General features: G+C 42.6%; 1 protein-coding gene across 1 annotated transcript in view; it reads left to right on the top strand.

Moving 5' to 3' along the window:
• LOC138258677 (olfactomedin-like) overlaps positions 1 to 17,897 on the top strand; it is a 126,471-nt gene that overhangs the window by 99,083 nt on the left and 9,491 nt on the right. The gene's annotated exons all lie outside the window — the stretch shown is intronic.

Below are 17,897 nucleotides of genomic sequence, written 5' to 3'. Positions count from 1 at the left end.
CCAATGCATCAAGATATTTCTGAAAGGCAAGTCCACGAACAAGTGAAGGTGATGGGCGTGAGGTGGGCATGGATAAAAACCCACAATACTTACAGAAGGTCCAATCACTTTACATGCTCGACCTAACAAGTTCAACTGTTTTATTGTTTGCATCGCACATCACATTTTCCATGTGAATTGTATTTAGAGGAGTAGTACTTTAAACTTTTTTAATGTGCATGACTTTGCAAGGCAAAAACTTAAACCTGTTTGGGAGAAGGGACTGAAAGAGGAGCTTTTTTTAGTGCGCTAGTGGCCATTTTAGTGCTCCGTTAGAGGCGAGCGGTTAGCACTCTAGCCACCGGCCAGGGTGCTAATTTACGTGAGCCCGTGACATGGATGCACAGTGGATGTGTGCAGCGGGCATGTCACTAGAGAGCTGAGGCGCACCTAAGGCAAGACCGCCTGCACCCATCCGAGCCTGAACGTGTGCAGGAGTCAGGGATGCTGCCTCTGTCTACAGGTAGGCTCATTAATTCTGCCTCCTCATTACACGCCCTTTGCCCCCCTACAACTAAAGCCTTTGTCTCTTCACTTGCATCATGAAATAGACACTGTGTGCAGTCCTTTTCAAATATTGGATCCACACGCTAAGCTCTCTCATTAACTTTCTCACGCTCATTGTGGTGATAACATTATGCCCCGATCCAACTACAATGATAGTGATATGAAATCCAATTCTCATAGATTCTCTAGTCTAAATTGTTGGTGACTGATCAAATACCATTTGAAAATCTTTGACTTCTTGATTGAGCACGGTCTAGATGCTCTTTACCTTACAGAAACGTGGCTAAACTACTCCTCGGTTCCGGATGTTATCTCTGCCCTGGCCGCTATCATATCTTATATATGATTCACCTAGACAGAAACGGTTGAGGTATTCTAATTAGATTTGAGCAGAGATTTCTATGTAAAATTGAAAAACTTAACATCTCGGACTGTGAAGCCTCACTCTTTTAACTTGCACTGTTAACAAAGTTCTTATTGTCTGGAGCATTACTCTATTGGCCACCAGGGTGTTTTTAGTAAGTGGTGTGCTAACCTTGTTGAATCCCTCTCGCCCACAATCCTTTAATGTGCCGGTTTCACTATTTTGGGGTATCTAAACATTCATTTTGAGGATAGATCTAGTAAGGTTACCACTTCCTTGATTTATGAGCTTAATGCTTTGATCCTTCAATTTACAAATTACTCCCCTGCTCATAATGCCCGCCATCTGCTGGATCCGGTATTTACTAAGTTACAGAATCTTCATTTTGATCTTTCCCTGCCCATGGTATGGTCTAATCATTGTCAGTCCCTTTTCTGCTTGCAAAAGACAGTCGTCCATCACCCGGTAAAAATCTTTAAGGTTCCTTTTGTAGAAATTGGTCTAAACTGGACACTTCCATTTGGAATTCAGCATTAGAGTACAACCTCCCAAACTGTGCAATTCTGTGGAGAAAGATATACCTACAATTGACCGTTGGTTAAGATTGACACTGTATGCTGAAATTCCCATCTCTTTTAAAAAGCATCAGAGTCCTTCTGCCAGCCATATGGTATAATGACACTTTGTCTGAAAAGAAAAAAATGTGTGAACACCTCGAGAGGGAATGTCGCAAAACGTATAATAATGAAAATAAAGAAATTTAAAAAACATCCTTGAAATCGTAGCAAAATATGTGTTGTGAAGCCAAGGCTTCGTTTTACACAAGCAAAATTGTTTCATCTCAAAACTGCCCTAAAACTCTTTTCCAGGTAGTCAAAACCCTCTGATTCCCTAAGAGCACAAAACAGGTCACTTCTCTCTCACAATCTCAATGTAAGGACATAGCGGTGTTCTTCCTAAAAAAAAGTGGAAGACATTCAGGCGGCCTTCCCTAAGGTAAAGGAATCTCATAGTTCTACTCCCATTTATTAAAGTAAGTAATAGATTGGAGAAGTTTCAACCTTTAGAGCTGTCTTATTTTAAATCCATTCATGACCCTATTAAATCAGGATCCCTGTTGGACCTCTTTTCCCTTGTATTTCTGGGTATACTCCCAGGATCTGTTTTGGTGCGAATCACCCACCTATTGAATCTGTCTTTGTTGGAAGGATATTCTCCCGAATACGTGACTTACTTACTCCATTACTGGATAAACCCAATTTGGATCCTCTCATTTGGTCCAATTATAAGGCTATTTTGTTGCTACCTACCTTTTCTAAGGGTTTGGCAAAAAACGTGTATAAATAACTTTGGTAATAGTTGTAAGGAAATGCCTCCTTGGCATGGTTACCACCTGACTTTTTGCCTTTGCTGATGCCAAGTTATGATTTGAAAGTGTGCTGAGGCCTGCTAACCAGGCCCCATCACCAGTGTTCTTTAAGTCGACATGGCACTCCCCTCAGGGTGCCATGCCAACATCACACTGCCTATGGCATAGATAAGTCACCCCTCTAGCAAGCCTTACAGCCCTAAGGCAGGGTGCACTATACCACAGGTGAGGGCATAGGTGCATGAGCACTATGTCCCTACAGTGTCTAAGCAAAATCTTAGACATTGTAAGTGCAGGGTAGCCATACGAGTATATGGTCTGGGAGTCTGTCATACACGAACTCCACAGCACCATAATGGCTACACTGAAAACTGGGAAGTTTGGTATCAAACTTCTCAGCACAATAAATGCACACTGATGCCAGTGTACATTGTATCTTGAAATACACCCAGAGGGCATCTTAGAGATGCCCCCTGAAAACATACCCTACTTCCAGTGTGGGCTGACTAGTTTTGCCAGCCTGCCACACACCAGACATGTTGCTGGCCACATGGGGAGAGTGCCTTTGTCACTCTGTGGCTAGTAACAAAGCCTGTACTGGGTGGAGGTGCTTCTCACCTCCCCCTGCAGGAACTGTAACACCTGGCGGTGAGCCTCAAAGGCTCACCCCCTTTGTTACAGTGCCACAGGGCATCCCAGCTAGTGGAGATGCGCGCCCCCTCCGGCCACGGCCCCACTTTTGGCGGCAAGGCCGAAGGAGATTATGAGAAAAACAAGGAGGAGTCACTGGCCAGTCAGGACAACCCCTAAGGTGTCCTGAGCTGAGGTGACTTTGACTTTTAGAAATCCTCCATCTTGCAGATGGAGGATTCCCCCAATAGGATTAGGGATGTGCCCCCTCCCCTCAGAGAGGAGGCACAAATAGGGTGTAGCCACCCTCAGGGCTAGTAGCCATTGGCTACTAACCTCCCAGACCTAAACACACCTCTAAATTGAGTATTTAGGGGCCCCCAGAACCAAGCAAGATAGATTCCTGCAACCTGAAGACGAAGAAGGACTGCTGACCTGAAGCCCTGCAGAGAAGACAGAGAGACCAACTGCTTTGGCCCCAGCCCTACCGGCCTGTCTCCCCACTTCAAGAAAAACTGCAACAGCGATGCGTCCCCAGGGTCCAGCGACCTCTGAAGCCTCAGAGGACTACCCTGCATCTAAAAGGACCAAGGACTCCTGAGGACAGCGGCCCTGTTCCACAAAGACTGCAACTTTGCAACAAAGAAGCAACTTTTAAAGACCACACGTTTTCTGCCGGAAGCGTGAGGCTTTCCACTCTGCACCCGACGCCCCCGGCTTGACCTACGGAGAACCAACACTAGAGGGAGGACTCCCCAGCGACTGCGACCCTGTGAGTAGCCAGAGTTGACCCCCCTGAGCCCCCACAGCGACGCCTGCAGAGGGATTCCAGAGGCTCCCCCTGACCACGACTGCCTGCTTCAAAGAACCCGAAGCCTGGGAAACACACTGCACCCGCAGCCCCCAGAACCTGAAGGATCTGACCTCCAGTGCAGGAGCGACCCCCAGGTGGCCCTCTCCCTAGCCCAGGTGGTGGCTACCCCGAGGAGCCCCCCCCCCCTTGCCTGCCTGCATCGCTGAAGAGACCCCTGGGTCTCCCATTGAAACCTATTGCAATCCCAATGCCTGTTTGCACTCTGCACCTGGCCGCCCCTGTGAGGCTGAGGGTGTACTTTTTGTGCTGACTTGTGTCCCCCCCGGTGCCCTACAAAACCCCCCTGGTCTGCCCTCCGAAGTCGCGGGTACTTACCTGCTGGCAGACTGGAACCGGGGCACCCCCTTCTCCATTGAAGCCTAGGCGTTTTGGGCATCACTTTGACCTCTGCACCTGACCGGCCCTGAGCTGCTGGTGTGGTAACTTTGGAGTTGCCCTGAACCCCCAACGGTGGGCTACCTTGGACCCTACTTTGAACCCTGTAAGTCCTTTACTTACCTGAAAAACTAACAAATACTTACCTCCCCCACGAACTGTTGAATTTTTCAGTGTCCAATTTTAAAATAGCTTATTGACATTTTTGTCGAAACTGTACATGCTATTGTGATGATTCAAAGTTCCTAAGATACCTGAGTGAAATACCTTTTATTTAAAGTATTGTTTGTAAATCTTGAAGATGTGGTTCTTAAAATAAACTAAGAAAATATATTTTTCTATATAAAAACCTATTAGCCTGGAATTGTCTTTGAGTGTGTGTTCCTCATTTATTGCCTGTTTGTGTACAACAAATGCTTAACACTACACTCTGATAAGCCTACTGCTCGACCACACTACCACAAATTAGAGCATTAGAATTATCTCTTTTTGCCACTACCTTACCTCTAAGGGGAACCCTTGGACTCTGTGTATGCTATTTCTTACTTTGAAATAGTACATACAGATCCAACTTCCTACAATAGTCTTCTCTGTTCCTTGCAATCCTGTCTCCGTGAAGGTCACAGCACTGAATCGGCTCTTCTCAGTGCCACAGATTTCCTATGATATCAATTGGATAATTGTAGAGCTGCTGCATTGATTCTCTTAAATCTCAGTGCAGCATTTGATATGGTGAATCATAGTAGGCTACTGCAAAAAACTGAAGGCATGGGAATACAGGACACAGTCCTAGCCTGGCTAAGCTCTTTTTTGCAGGATCGCACCTTCTAGGTACACACCAACCAGCATAGATTTCTCCCACTTGTCTCAGGTGTGCCCCAGGGGTCAACCTTGAGTCCATTGCTTTTCAATCTGTATGTTAGGCCTCTGGCTGATAGAGTATAGAATAGTGAACTTACACTGTTCTCATATGCTAATGATGCAGAAATATTTGTGTTGCTTTCAGCTAAGGACAGGCACAATGTACAGACTCTGAACTCATGCCTTAATCAAGTGTCAGCTTGGATGTTTTCCATATCCGTAAAATTAAATGCTGATAAATCCGAGGTCATGTTGGTAGGAAATCCCCACATTCCTTGGGACTCTCAGTTGGGGTCTTTAACCATGGGTGGTCTCCCTTGTCCAGTGTTGGTTGTGAAGAATCTAGGAATGTGGTTCGATGACAAACTCACTATGAGTCACTAGATTAATAAGGTAATTGCCACTTACTTGGGCATTTTGTAATGGCTTAGAAATATTCTATACTATCTCCCTGTTGCTGTTCAGAGAACTGTCGTCCAGGCCTTGGTGATTTCCAGACTGGACTATGGTAATGTGTTATATCTGGAGTCAAGGAAAACTCTACTTAAACATCTCCAGATTGTTCAAAATGATGCTCTACAACTTCTTTTCCACCCTTCTAAACTGACTCCTACAGCCATTGTTCTTTGGATCCGTAGAGCACAGGCTACAATTTAAAGACTTGTGCTACATGCAGTAATGCGTTGCAAACTCAGAACTTTTCAATTTTTGAGTGTTGGTGTCGCCGTACATCCACGCTCATTCGCTGCGATCCAGTGACTCTAGGTTGGCAGTAATTCCCAAAATCCACACAGTTTGAGGGTGTGTCAGTCATCCTCTGTCTATCATAAATCTTTAAAAATATGTCTGTTCCAGTGCTTGGAATTCTTTTAAGTTTTGTCCTCCCTAGATAGTATGTCAAACTTCTTCAGTAGATCACACAATATTATTATTATTAATATTATTATTATTATTATTATTATTAATAATAATAATAATAATAATAACAATAACATATATATATATTTGTTTATTGGGTTATTATTATTATTATTAGTATTCTTATTATTAATAATAATAATAATAATAATAATAACAATAACATATATATATTTGTTTATTCGGTCTAAAAAAATAGATCATTAAAATACAAAGTAACCATCATACATAGCGATAATAAAAGCTTATAACCGGCATTCAAATGGATACCGTTAGTACGTTTCTTGAAACTAAAACCAAAATCATAGTTATTTTTATAAATACAATAAAAAGATCGTACAAAGCAATAAGAGAAGATAAGTAAAAAACTTGTGTCCATCCTTCAAATAAATACAGTTAATACATTCCATGAAGCTATTACCTGTAGGATGACTGAATGTTTTATAAAATGCCATGACAGTTGGGCTAAAACTTCATCTGTATAGGCTAATAGGGCCACAGCTTCTCATATGAGGGACCGAATGCTCCTAAAATTCCAAAAACAATAATAATAATAATAATAATAATAATAGTAATGGTTTCCACAGCTTTGCAAGGACCCATGGTCCAATATGCCTGTTGCAGATGAGCCACCCCAATATCTGTCACATGATCTAAATTTGCTTAGACAAAAGGTAATTCTTATGGCCCTGTGTAGAACCGCTTGCGGTTTGCCAAACAGTTTGGTTGGGATGGGATGTCACCTGTGTTGTTTTGCAAAAGCGGCCACCTGCTGAGAGTAATTCAACTGCAGTTTCACTGTTATTCTGTTTTTTTTATGTGCGCAGTGCTCACGACAATCGTGACTGTGCATGCCGGTGCCTAGGCATTGTGAAAGATTCTGAGTCCCTTTCTGTGCCTCTGCTGTCTGGAAGGGGAACCAAGCACGCTTTCCAGGGTAATAGAACGCCTGTCATTGTCCTAGTACAGAATCAAAGAGCAGTGGTGGTACCAGTCCATTTTCTGATCTGTTATACGAGAAAAGCCTTTTTCCTGTTCAGTAAGAGTGATATGCTAGAACAGGCCTCACTGGGGTAAATTTCATCTACCATGGGCTTTCTAGCCACTGTGCTGCCAACAGTTAGTGAATGAAGTGTGCACACAGGGCTGGTTGTACGCCTCCAATCGGAATAAGAGTGCGTGACATTGAAGCCAGGGGTATCTATTTTGAATTAGTTTGGGTTAAGCATGAAACAAGATGGAGGATGAGGGATGGACTACAGAGACTGACAAAGTGCATGATCAGCAGGTAGGAGCTCTAGGCTTAGTATCAGACAGTAAGTTGTGGGAAGATAAAGATAGGGCTGCTGTATGTATGCAGCAGTGACCTCCTGCATGCCTCTTACTGAGTATCACCATTTGACTTAAAGGACTGTGTAGGCCGGTGGAGACAGCAGTCTCAATTTGCTTACAGTGGAATTACTAAGGCAAGGCATACCTTGTCCCCACCAGAGGTGATGCACCCAAAATCAGTTGAATGCAAGTGCAAGATCTGAATGCTTAACTGATTCTCCTCATGCTTTGGGTGCTCCAGTCTGAGACACCCCTTATCACTGCCAGCTTTAAAAATAATCACCTGAAACAAAGACTGTCTCTTCATACAATTGAGAAATTGAGAAATGCGCTGTGAGAAGAAACTGCTTCAGACTGCTTCCAGGACCCTGACAGTAGATTCAACATGCCTGGTCGGCAATATTGCTTGAACAAGCATTTCCAATGCAATAGGTCTCACATTTGCTGGAGTTCAAGCTATTGGCGTTGTAAATTCATAACTGGACTTTTCTTGCCACATAAATTGGTCAACCCTGCTTTATAATTTCATCTTTTCCTGCCACATAATTCCAGTGGCCCTGCATATAACTAAAGCACTTCCATTAACCATTTTCCTCTATCTGCAGCAAAAGGTTGGAGACTCCTGGTTTACGCAATGATGAGGCTGCCTGTTTTCCTGTGGCCAACGGTGCCATGCCCTGTATATGTCCTAGTAGATCAAGCCAGTTTGGTACGGGGACATGCAACTGTGACCTGCTGCGCGTAATCTGATGTCAACCCTGCACAGAACAAGTCACATGTTTTTCATAAATCTCATCAATCCTTTGCCTCGGTCCTGTGCGATCCTCACAACTGTGTGCCAAAAATAGCTTTTGCAGACCCCAAGAGTTGTGCGCCAAAGCTCATTACACAAAGTACATTATGTTAAGTGTGCACACCAATTCTAAGTAAAGGCGCATAATTTCGATGATTTTCCTGGGTCACGAGGACACCTGTTCCTGTGGTAACGGGAGCACAGTCAATTTGTCATCAAGGTTAAAATACTACATACACAGAGGTGAGAAAGAAACTTTTCAACTTGGAACAAAACACAAAAATAAAGTGATTTCTAACAGTCTACGTAAAGCACATCTCTGTAGAACTGGACATTATCTCACACAACAAGTAAGGCTTTAACCTTTATTATGGTAACCTGAGCACTCTTGGATGCCAGAGTTCAAAATGTTACCTCAGACATCAAAGCAAAATCACCAAGGAACGAAAAATTGGAAAATAAGTCTGGAAAAATATTTTCTTTTTATATTAACAGAATGAAAAGTCTTTCAATCATTCTTGCCTCACATTTCAACAAAGCTCTAATGAAGTTAACTATAGTAGAGCAGCCCGAGAAGATTTATGGACCCAATAAAGGAGATAAACAATGCCCTCTGTGCGAATGTCAGGAGGGTCCATGGAGAGACTCCATATGCCAGGCTCTGTAAGTTTCACATCATTGCTTCTAGAAATGCCAAAGTAGTCCATCACAGCAACAGCTAAATGAACAAAGGTGGAATAATACAGTAGTGAGTCACTACTCTGAAAAAGAAAAAGGAGGGAGAAAAAGGCAGAACTGATCACTAGCAAGCAAGAATTTTTAAAGGACAATGCAACCAACAAACAAAATCACTTTAAACCATAAAAAGTATACTAAAAGTATACACGAGGCTGAACGCTTATGCTCAACCTAAAAATGGGAGTGATCCAAGAGGTGGTACCTTTCTGAGTACCAGAGGAATTCCTGACATCTAGGGCTGCTGTTGTTGATATCCAGGAATGATAAACATTGTCAAACACTCACCCTTGGTCACAGATCTGAGTTCAATTGATTCTTATTTTGCTCACCATGCCACCCCAGGTTGAACCCAGCCATATTCAAATCAGTCTTGACCCTTCTCCCCATGGGAACCGTACAGTCCAAACTGCCAGGCCAGGTCCTCCCTGGACCGGAAACAAGCATCCTGTAACTGTTTCAGGGCATCAACCCTTATCAGCCAGGCTAGCTTGAATCCAGTGGCATAGTGAGCAAGGGATCCACGTCTGGGCATACCCTACCCACTTAGGGCAACCATACAAATACAGATTGGAAACAAGCATCCTGGGACCGGTTTCAGGGTAATGATGGATTTAACCTAGATCAGTGACTGGGGGTGAGTGTTTGAAAAGTTTCAGCACTCCATCCATCACCCTTTTGTGTTGCTAAAGTTGCACTAAGTGGCGAGGGTATGCGCAGACGTGGGTCCTTGCTCACTATTCCCCTTGGTTTCAAGCTAATAAACAAAAGCGACCCAGATGTTCAGGAAAACCTGGGTATATCTATCTTGAAAAACAAAACATTCATGTGAAACTCACTTGCAAACAATATATATTAAAGTAGGAAAAACCAATGTTGAATAAATCAAAAATATCTATATCCAAACAGTAAATAATCTGTCAATCATGCATAAATGATACGTAATGCAACCAGTACCAAAACTGTATCATATAGTACAAGAATCACTTTTATTATTATATGTCAAAACCATAGACCAACAAAAACATTAGTGGTAAAAGTAGCAACAAGTGAAAAATGAGTACTCTAAGTAAGAAAAACACCACATCTTAAAAAAGCAATCAATGTTGTTTAGCAGTAATTGGTATATTGGTATAATACACTTGGTATTTCAAACAAATGCTTCCATAGGGCAATTTCCCTTGTGGAATAGGTAAATGACAGGGTCTGCTTTGCAAACTGTTGACGATGTTTTGGCACAAAGTGCATCTGATACAAAGATGGGTGGGCAATATATCGACAGAGATTCATTGAGGCTTGCTAAGAGCTGGAGAAATGTGAGTTTGTCTGAGAAGAGACTACATAATCTTTGCTGCTAAATTTTGTACCAACTGTAATTTGGTTATCTGAGACTTCAGCAGTCCCGAGCATTACTATACGGTGCACCATGGGGTGCCTTCGACCAAAAGCATCAAAAACGTTGACGCTATTGTGGCACTTTGTGGGATTAGCTGCAAAAATGATGTAGCTAATCCTGCAAAATAAAGGGAGGCCCATAGACTAACAGGGTGTGTGTCATTTTAATGGCTGCCTTAGGCAGGCATTACAAATTATGCAAAAATGGTGCAGTGAAATCTTGCAGATCTCACTGAACCATTTTTTAGGGCCTCCCAGCGCTGGAACGCCCCCTGGCATACATTATATTATGCCGGGCGCAGGCATAATGTGGCACAAGGGTTAAAAAGTGGCACAATGCAAGCGTTGCACCACTTTGTAAATATGACCTGTTAGAAATGCCTACCTAACATGATATTAGCATAAAAAAATGATGCTAAAGTGGCGCAACAAAGCGCATGGTTTTGTAAAGATGCCCCTCAGTTCTTTTCTCTAGCTAAAGTTTACTAACACCAAAGGTTGCTACAGAATGCTACAAATGTTTGTTAGTGCTTGCTGAACATTACATACTTTTTCTCCCATTCCTGGAAAAGTCCTGAACATTTGATGAAAGATGGCCGTAAATATGTTTATCAACTTGCTTTGAATGCCAAGACATTTCATCTTTGATTTTATCATGAGATTCACTCCCTCACTAAAGTACAAAAAAGGCAACCTCAGATCATTGTATGTTTCCAAATGGAAGTATATCTTCCTGAGTTTCATTTAATCCTCTAATTGTAGCATGACAATAAAGCAGAAAAGCTAGGGAATTTAATATTTATAGATTACTAATTCAGACTTTGAAAATCAAGCCAAACCATATTTAAGCCCCTCAAACAAGTATCCTTGACTTAAGACATACTGTTGAATAGACATTTGTGTAATGGAGTGGAAAGCTTTCAGAATTTGCAGAACTTGAATGTCAGAATCTGATGACAATCCACCCCACCGCCCTGGATGTATTTCTCCCTGTAACCCTGTATGTGGTTAAGCCAGGACAGCAGGACAAAACTCTTGAGGTAAGGAGGAGTAGAAATGAGAGAGACACGAGTCAGCCGGAGTGGCAAAGTCTCATCTAGTGTACATATCTCACACCTCAGGGGACTCATAATAGTCTTTTTGCAGGTCGAGATCGAGGCAACATTAGATTACTGTAGATGTGAAAATCAAACAAACATTTACTTTAGTTCGGGTGGGGAACATGGCGGCCACGTGAGTTCTGCGGTCAGGAGCTCACCTGTTCCGTTCGACGAGCGGAGTGATGATGTGACTATACGGCACTCGAACGTTGCAGCTTAGCACGATATTGGATGCACCTTTTCCCTGGTTTTGGCTCCCACGTGAGGCAGGGCTGGAGATGGATTGCCGGTCAGAGACGCACAGGCCCGGTGTCTCGAATGTTGCAGTGTGGGCGGAGGCTGCTCACAGTGTGTGCCGTGGGAGACGCTGCCTCATCCGTTGCAGCTGCCGCGGGCCGCGCGCAGCAGATTTCCTTGCAGTTTTTTGCAAGAAGGAGTCCTCTGCTCACGGCAAGTCGTATTTAGCGACTAGGGAAGGGGACTGTGTTTTTATGATGCTGGTTAAGCTGAGGGCTCAGGCAACCTTTAGAGGCCCCCGCTTGCACCCATTCAGCGGCAGTATAGTGCATGTGAAGGTAAGGAGGCCCCCTTGGAGCCGGCCTCTGGTGTCTTTACTGGGGTTGTAAAGGGGGGTCTTGTAATAAGAAAGGGCAAGGGAGGGGGATAACTAATATCGAAAAAGGGAACTATTCTGCAACCCTGCAGCCTGAAATCAAATTAGGAAAGAGACACAGCAATAAAGTAGGTTCTACCTGCACCTTAAATAAGGCTGCTTTTTCACAAGCTCAGTTACTAGAAGGGTGCAGGCCGGTTTCTCCACTTTCACCTTTTTTAAAAAGATTCTCCACAGGCCCCGAATGCAATCTTTACAAACTCTGGAGAACCCCATCCTTTTTACTGCTTCTCTCCCAGAGAATCAAGCAATTAGGGGGCAAGATCATGATAAGGAGGCTGATCAAGTTCAATCTGAGAAGCAGGTAGATGCGTCTGATCCCTCACTAGCGGAACTGCCAGCATTTTCTACACTTTCACAAGTTTCTGCGGTTCAGGACCTCTTGATTTTATTAACTAATGAGATTAGAGAAAAGTTTGACGTGTCTGGACATAATCAATGGAAAATTAGGGAATCTTGTGCAGCACTGGAAAGTAAATTGAACGTGTTAACCGAGAGAATGAGTAAGCTGGATGCAGTGCTTGCAGAACAAGAGGCATAATTACTTTCTAACTCTCAGGAAATCTTTCAACTGTCACTTAAAGAAAAAGTTTTTCAGGAGAAGCTGGAATCATTGGTAAATAATTTGGGGAGGAATAATATTAGGTTGTTGAGTGTTCCAGAAGGAATGGAAGGCGATGACATTGGGGCTATGTAATTACTTTACTTAGAAAGTTCTTCCCGTCTATGGCACACTTAAAGTTGGAAGAGGATATCCAGAGAATTAATCAAGACCCCTTCAGAAGGAAATCCAATAGGAAAGTGCCCAGGAAAATACTTATACATTCTGGTACCTATTCCGTAAAAGAGAAAATTCTCTCTAAGGCTCTTAAGGCGGGTAGGTTTTCTATGGCCGACTGGTCTTTTCGGATACGTTCAGACGTCTCTAAAGTGACTTTAGATAGGCAGTAGGAACTGGGGAAGTTCATGCAGGAACTTAGATCTCTTGGTGCTACTGTTCAGATCAGGTTCCCGGCATTTTGTGGAATAACAAAATGTACAATATTAGGGATCCTGTTGAAGTTCGGGCTTTAATTGAGGAGATAAAAGCATCATATTGACGGAATTCTTTCTTTAGGAAAGAGTCGACTGGAACTGAGCACAAATGGGTTATAATATTCATCCTGTTAGAAGGGAGGGAGGGTTCTCATAGGTGGGGGACGTATTGGGGCAACCTGTGATAGTGGACGGTGGGTTTTTGACACTGGTTGGGGGAGCATGGGGAGAAAAATTAAAAAATTTGCACATAAGTGTCCTCAGGAATGTTGTGGGTGGTTTAGTCAAGGGTCTGACAGTATATCTAGATCTTGGTTTCTTTTTCCTTATTCTTATTTTCCCAGATAATGGCTAGTCACGAGAGGGTTTTGTTGAAATTTCTCTCATGGAATATTAATGGTTTACAGGTTAAAGGGAGAAGGAGGAAAAAATTTTAATTCTTAAGGGGGATAGAGGAGGAGGTGATTATCTTACAGGAGACCCATTTACTAAAGTCAGAGTGGAATGAAAGCCTTAAACATTTTAATTGGGTGGGCTTCAATTCATGTACAAATTAATCATGCACCGTGAAAGGTGTGGCGATCCTCATTATGAAACCTGTAAGGGTAAGGGTAGCAAATGTTGTAAGGGACCCTAAGGGTAGGTGGTTGATTGTAGAGGTGGGTCTGCACGAGGTTTGGTTTATGATAGCTGGTTATTACGGGCCTAATGTGGATGATTTAGCACCTTTTCAGGAATTGTACAGCCATTTATTGGTAGGAAAACATCCGATTGTAGTAGGTGGGGATTTTAATGTTTCACTGGATCCAATGTTAGATAAGTCTACCTCAAGACCGACCGTCAACTCTCCTAAAACTCGGTCTTGGATAAAACAAGCAATGGTAGATCTTGGTTTTATAGATATTTGGCATTAGAAAGGGGGGAAGGGTCAAGGTTCACATTTAACAACAATAAGTATGGCCATCGTTCAAGGATAGATTTCTTTTTGATACAGAATAATCAAAGTGAGATGATGAGATATGTCGGCCATGTTCCGGCTCACCTTTCAGATCATTTTGCGGTAAGGTTGCATGTCTCCCTTAATATTCAACCATCTATTCCCAGGTGGAAGTTAATCAAGCTCTTTTTTTGGATGAGCTGATTGTTGATTGTCTGAGGTGGGATACTAAAGAATTTTTGTAAATTAATTATGGTTCTACTAGGTTACAGACGTTGTGGGATGCGTATAAACATTTATTAGAGGAAGGCTTGTGGGTTTCGCTACCTATAAATATAGGGAAGGAAAAAATCAGTTAAAGCAACTTGAATCCCAGTTACCTCACTGCAGGTGGCAATTACCAACATCCATATATGCGATGAGAGTCAGCTAGCCATTTTAGATGCCCAATTAGAATCTGCTAAAACACATCTATTCTTATTCCTTGAAAAGAAAAATGGAAGGAGATGGGACAGTAGCTGGTATGCTCATTATGAGTCTGGGGAAGGCTGTGGCAAGCTTTTAGCGTGGAAAACCAAAACAGACCGTTCTAAGAATTATGTTGCATTTATTAAATCAGAGATTACCGGAGCTAGAGGAGGCTTTTGTGGCCTTTTTCCAGAATCTTTACACTGATGAGCTGTATATTTCAGAAGAGGTGGCCAGAGGCTATTTGGAGGGGCTCATCTCCCCCAGTTAGGGGAAATGGATCAGTTACAGTTGGAGAGGAAGATAGATCCGGGGGAGGTGAGGGCAGCAATAAAAAACTTTAAAAAGGGGAAGGCCTCAGGCCCGGATGGTTTGCCCAATTAACTATATTGTGCACTATGTGATGAGCCTGTGCCAGCTTAGAGGAGTTGTTTAATCTTCTTTTACAGGAAGGCGTTGACATGCCCAAGTCTTGGGATGAGGCTGTTATAAGCCTTCTTTTAAAGCCTGGGAAAGACCCGGCACTATGCAGATCATATAGGCCGATATCTCTGTTGGATTCAGATTACAAACTCTACACTTATGTTCTGTCTAAAAGACTTCAGGATCCGATTAGTAGGTTGATTCACGAGGATCAGAAGGGGTTTATTAGGGGTAGACAATTGCATGAACTCACCCATGATTTATTAGGTGTAGTAGATATGACGACTCTAGGGAGGGCCCCTTTAACGGTTCTCACCTTCGATGCTGCCAAGGCCTTTGACTGGGTGAACTGGCGTTTTTTACAATTTGTTATGGAGGGATATAAGTTTGGTTCAAAATGTGTTAGAGCAATTCAGGCTATTTATAAAGGCCCGACTGCTAGCGTTTTGGTTAATGATAAGATATCCCTGAGATTTAGGATTGAGAGAGGGACGCGTCAGGGTTGTCCACTGTCTCCCCTTCTTTTTAATTTATATATTGAGCCCTTGGCCGCAACAGTCAGGGCTGATAGCCAGATTCCCCCCTTTCAATATCAGGGCTGGATGAAGAAGGTCGCTCTATATGCTGACAATCTTATGATTTATACTGGCGGCCTGACTCATGTTTTTCCTAGATTTATACATTGCTTAGAGGATTTTGGCAGGGTGTCGGTTATTCCCTAAACCCGGAGAAAACCGAGATCATGTGTTGGAATACCACCTACAATAGCCCTCTTGTTAAACAACAGATTAGATATTTGGGGATTCAAGTTATTTCTTGTCTAAAAAAATTAGCTAAGGTTAATTTTGATAAGGCCTGTATGGAGACTCGAAGACTGCTTAAAACTTGGGTTGGTCTTCCTTCGTCTTTTATCGGAAGAGTTAATATTCTTAAAATGATCATTCTTCCAAAGTTTACTTTTTTGTTTATCGCAATTCCTTAGGAATTTAAGAAGTATTGGTTTAAAAAGATACAGGTGGATTTGACCTTGTTTGTGTGGTCATTTAGGGGGTTCGGATTGCATGGCAAAAATTATGCAGGAAAAATGAAAAGGGTGGGATTACAGCTCCAGATTTTTATAAATATTATTTCGCTTTTCATTTGAAGAATGTGCGGATTTTGTTACATGATAGATCTGAGTATACAGTATTCTGGGATGAAATGACTCAGGAATTGTTAGAGGCTGGTAGATATTTTTGTATAAATTTGGTCATCCAAAATATTTAAAAAAGATTCATTTGAAGATTCTTAAGGATGGCGCCAGAGTCTGGTGGTTGGTTCGACAAGCATTAGAGATTAAGTTCTATAGTTCTTTGGCCCCAGTTTGGTACTCACCTGGCGCCCCTGAATGTCTTACAGATAAATTGGCACTTCCGTTAAAGGGGTTGGTGAGGTGGGGACAAATTTTGGAGGGTTCCAGGTTGGTGTATTGGTCTAGGCTCGATGAACTAACTGGATACAGGATTTCAAAGTTCAAATATTATCAGTTAGCTAGTTGGGCTACTGCTCTCCAAAACGATGAGGCTGTGAAGAATGTATGGGAGGAGAAATTAGTTCAAGTCTCAATTTATAAAGAAATTGCTGTCTGGTATCAGGCATTATAAGATGCTTCAGAGGCCATGTTACCTCTACCTGTGAAAAAATGGGGAGAGGCTCTACCAGCTTTATATGTGGTAAAAATCTGGGAAATTTCATGTTCTATGCTTTGGTCCGTCACCAGATCAGCTTTGCTGAAGAAAAACCACTTGTTTACACTGTATAAGGTCTATTGGTCCCCACAGAAGTCGTCAGTCTTGGGGAAGTCAGAGAGAAATTGCCCACGCTGAGGTGAGGCTAAGGCGAACGATATCCACATGTTCTGGAGCTGCCCTAAGCTCAGTGATTTTTGGGCCACCGTAGAAAGAGTACTTAAACACATTATAAGTTCTGATGTGGAGGTAACTCATTAGTAATTTTTGGAGTAGCATCTGGTTCAACATGGGATTCGAAGCTTCCTAGATGTCATAAGCGTTTGATGTTCTTACTGATACTTCTGGCTAGACGACAGATATGCTTCAGGTGGATTTTGTCATCACTCCCCTTAGTTTCTGATTGGTTGGCATCCATAAATTATTTTTGTTGCTTGCAGCGCATGGGCCGTCTTGGTAAAAGACATGAATGCTGTGCTATATGGGAAAATGTTCCTCAAAGTGGTAATTTTTCTCTTGTATAGTCCAATGATTATAGGCCCCCTGGTTTCAGGAGGTGAACTCCACAAGTTTGGCTGGTCTAGGTACATGCGCCTGATCAGCATGGCCGTTAGAACAGATTGGGACCGGGAGAGGAGAAAATATACGTGCCCTCTTGTGTCGACCAAATTGGTGGGGTCGTTCCTGATGGGCACAGGTTGATGACCCTCGATCGGAGATGTGGACCTTTATGAGGACACAAGAAAAAAAAAAAACATTTACTTTAGTTTGCAGTCAGAAGCAATGAAATAGCAAAGGTGTTTCTTGTTATTATGGTTCCTTGCTTCAGAATGGCGGGTCACAGTGAACCTAAGCAAACATGGAGGAACCTGGTATCGGAAATCGTGAACTCCAAGTTGAGAGCAATCTAGGGAAAGTCGTAAGAGGAGGCAATGGAATAAACACTGCAAACCAAGACAAAACTTATTCCAAAATCAGATTAATGTTCAAGCAAAAATCAGGAACACAAGGAAACGGAGCAAGGAGCAAAACAACAAATGTAAATGTTGGGTACTGCAGTGAAAGAATTATTGTGACAGCAAATGAGACAATACAATTCCCTAATGACTCCATGGATGTGCTATATATACTAAACGGAGCTCCATGTCACACATTTTCACTGAAGAGTCAGTATTTCTGATACATCTGTGGCGCTAAACTCATGCATTACTGGACTAGCGTAAAAGAAAATGATGCTACTCCAGCAACACAAGGAAGGCTTCCATAGAGAAAAGCCCTGTGTCAGTTTAACGCCTGAGCAGGCATTAAAATTCTGATGCAGTGAAGTCGCAGTTTTTCATGC

The sequence above is a fragment of the Pleurodeles waltl genome, chromosome 9 (assembly GCF_031143425.1).
Source record: "Pleurodeles waltl isolate 20211129_DDA chromosome 9, aPleWal1.hap1.20221129, whole genome shotgun sequence".
NCBI classification, from domain to species: Eukaryota; Metazoa; Chordata; class Amphibia; order Caudata; family Salamandridae; genus Pleurodeles; species Pleurodeles waltl.
The sequence above is the reverse complement of the archived record's forward strand: the minus strand, read 5'-3'. Positions and strand labels throughout refer to the sequence as shown.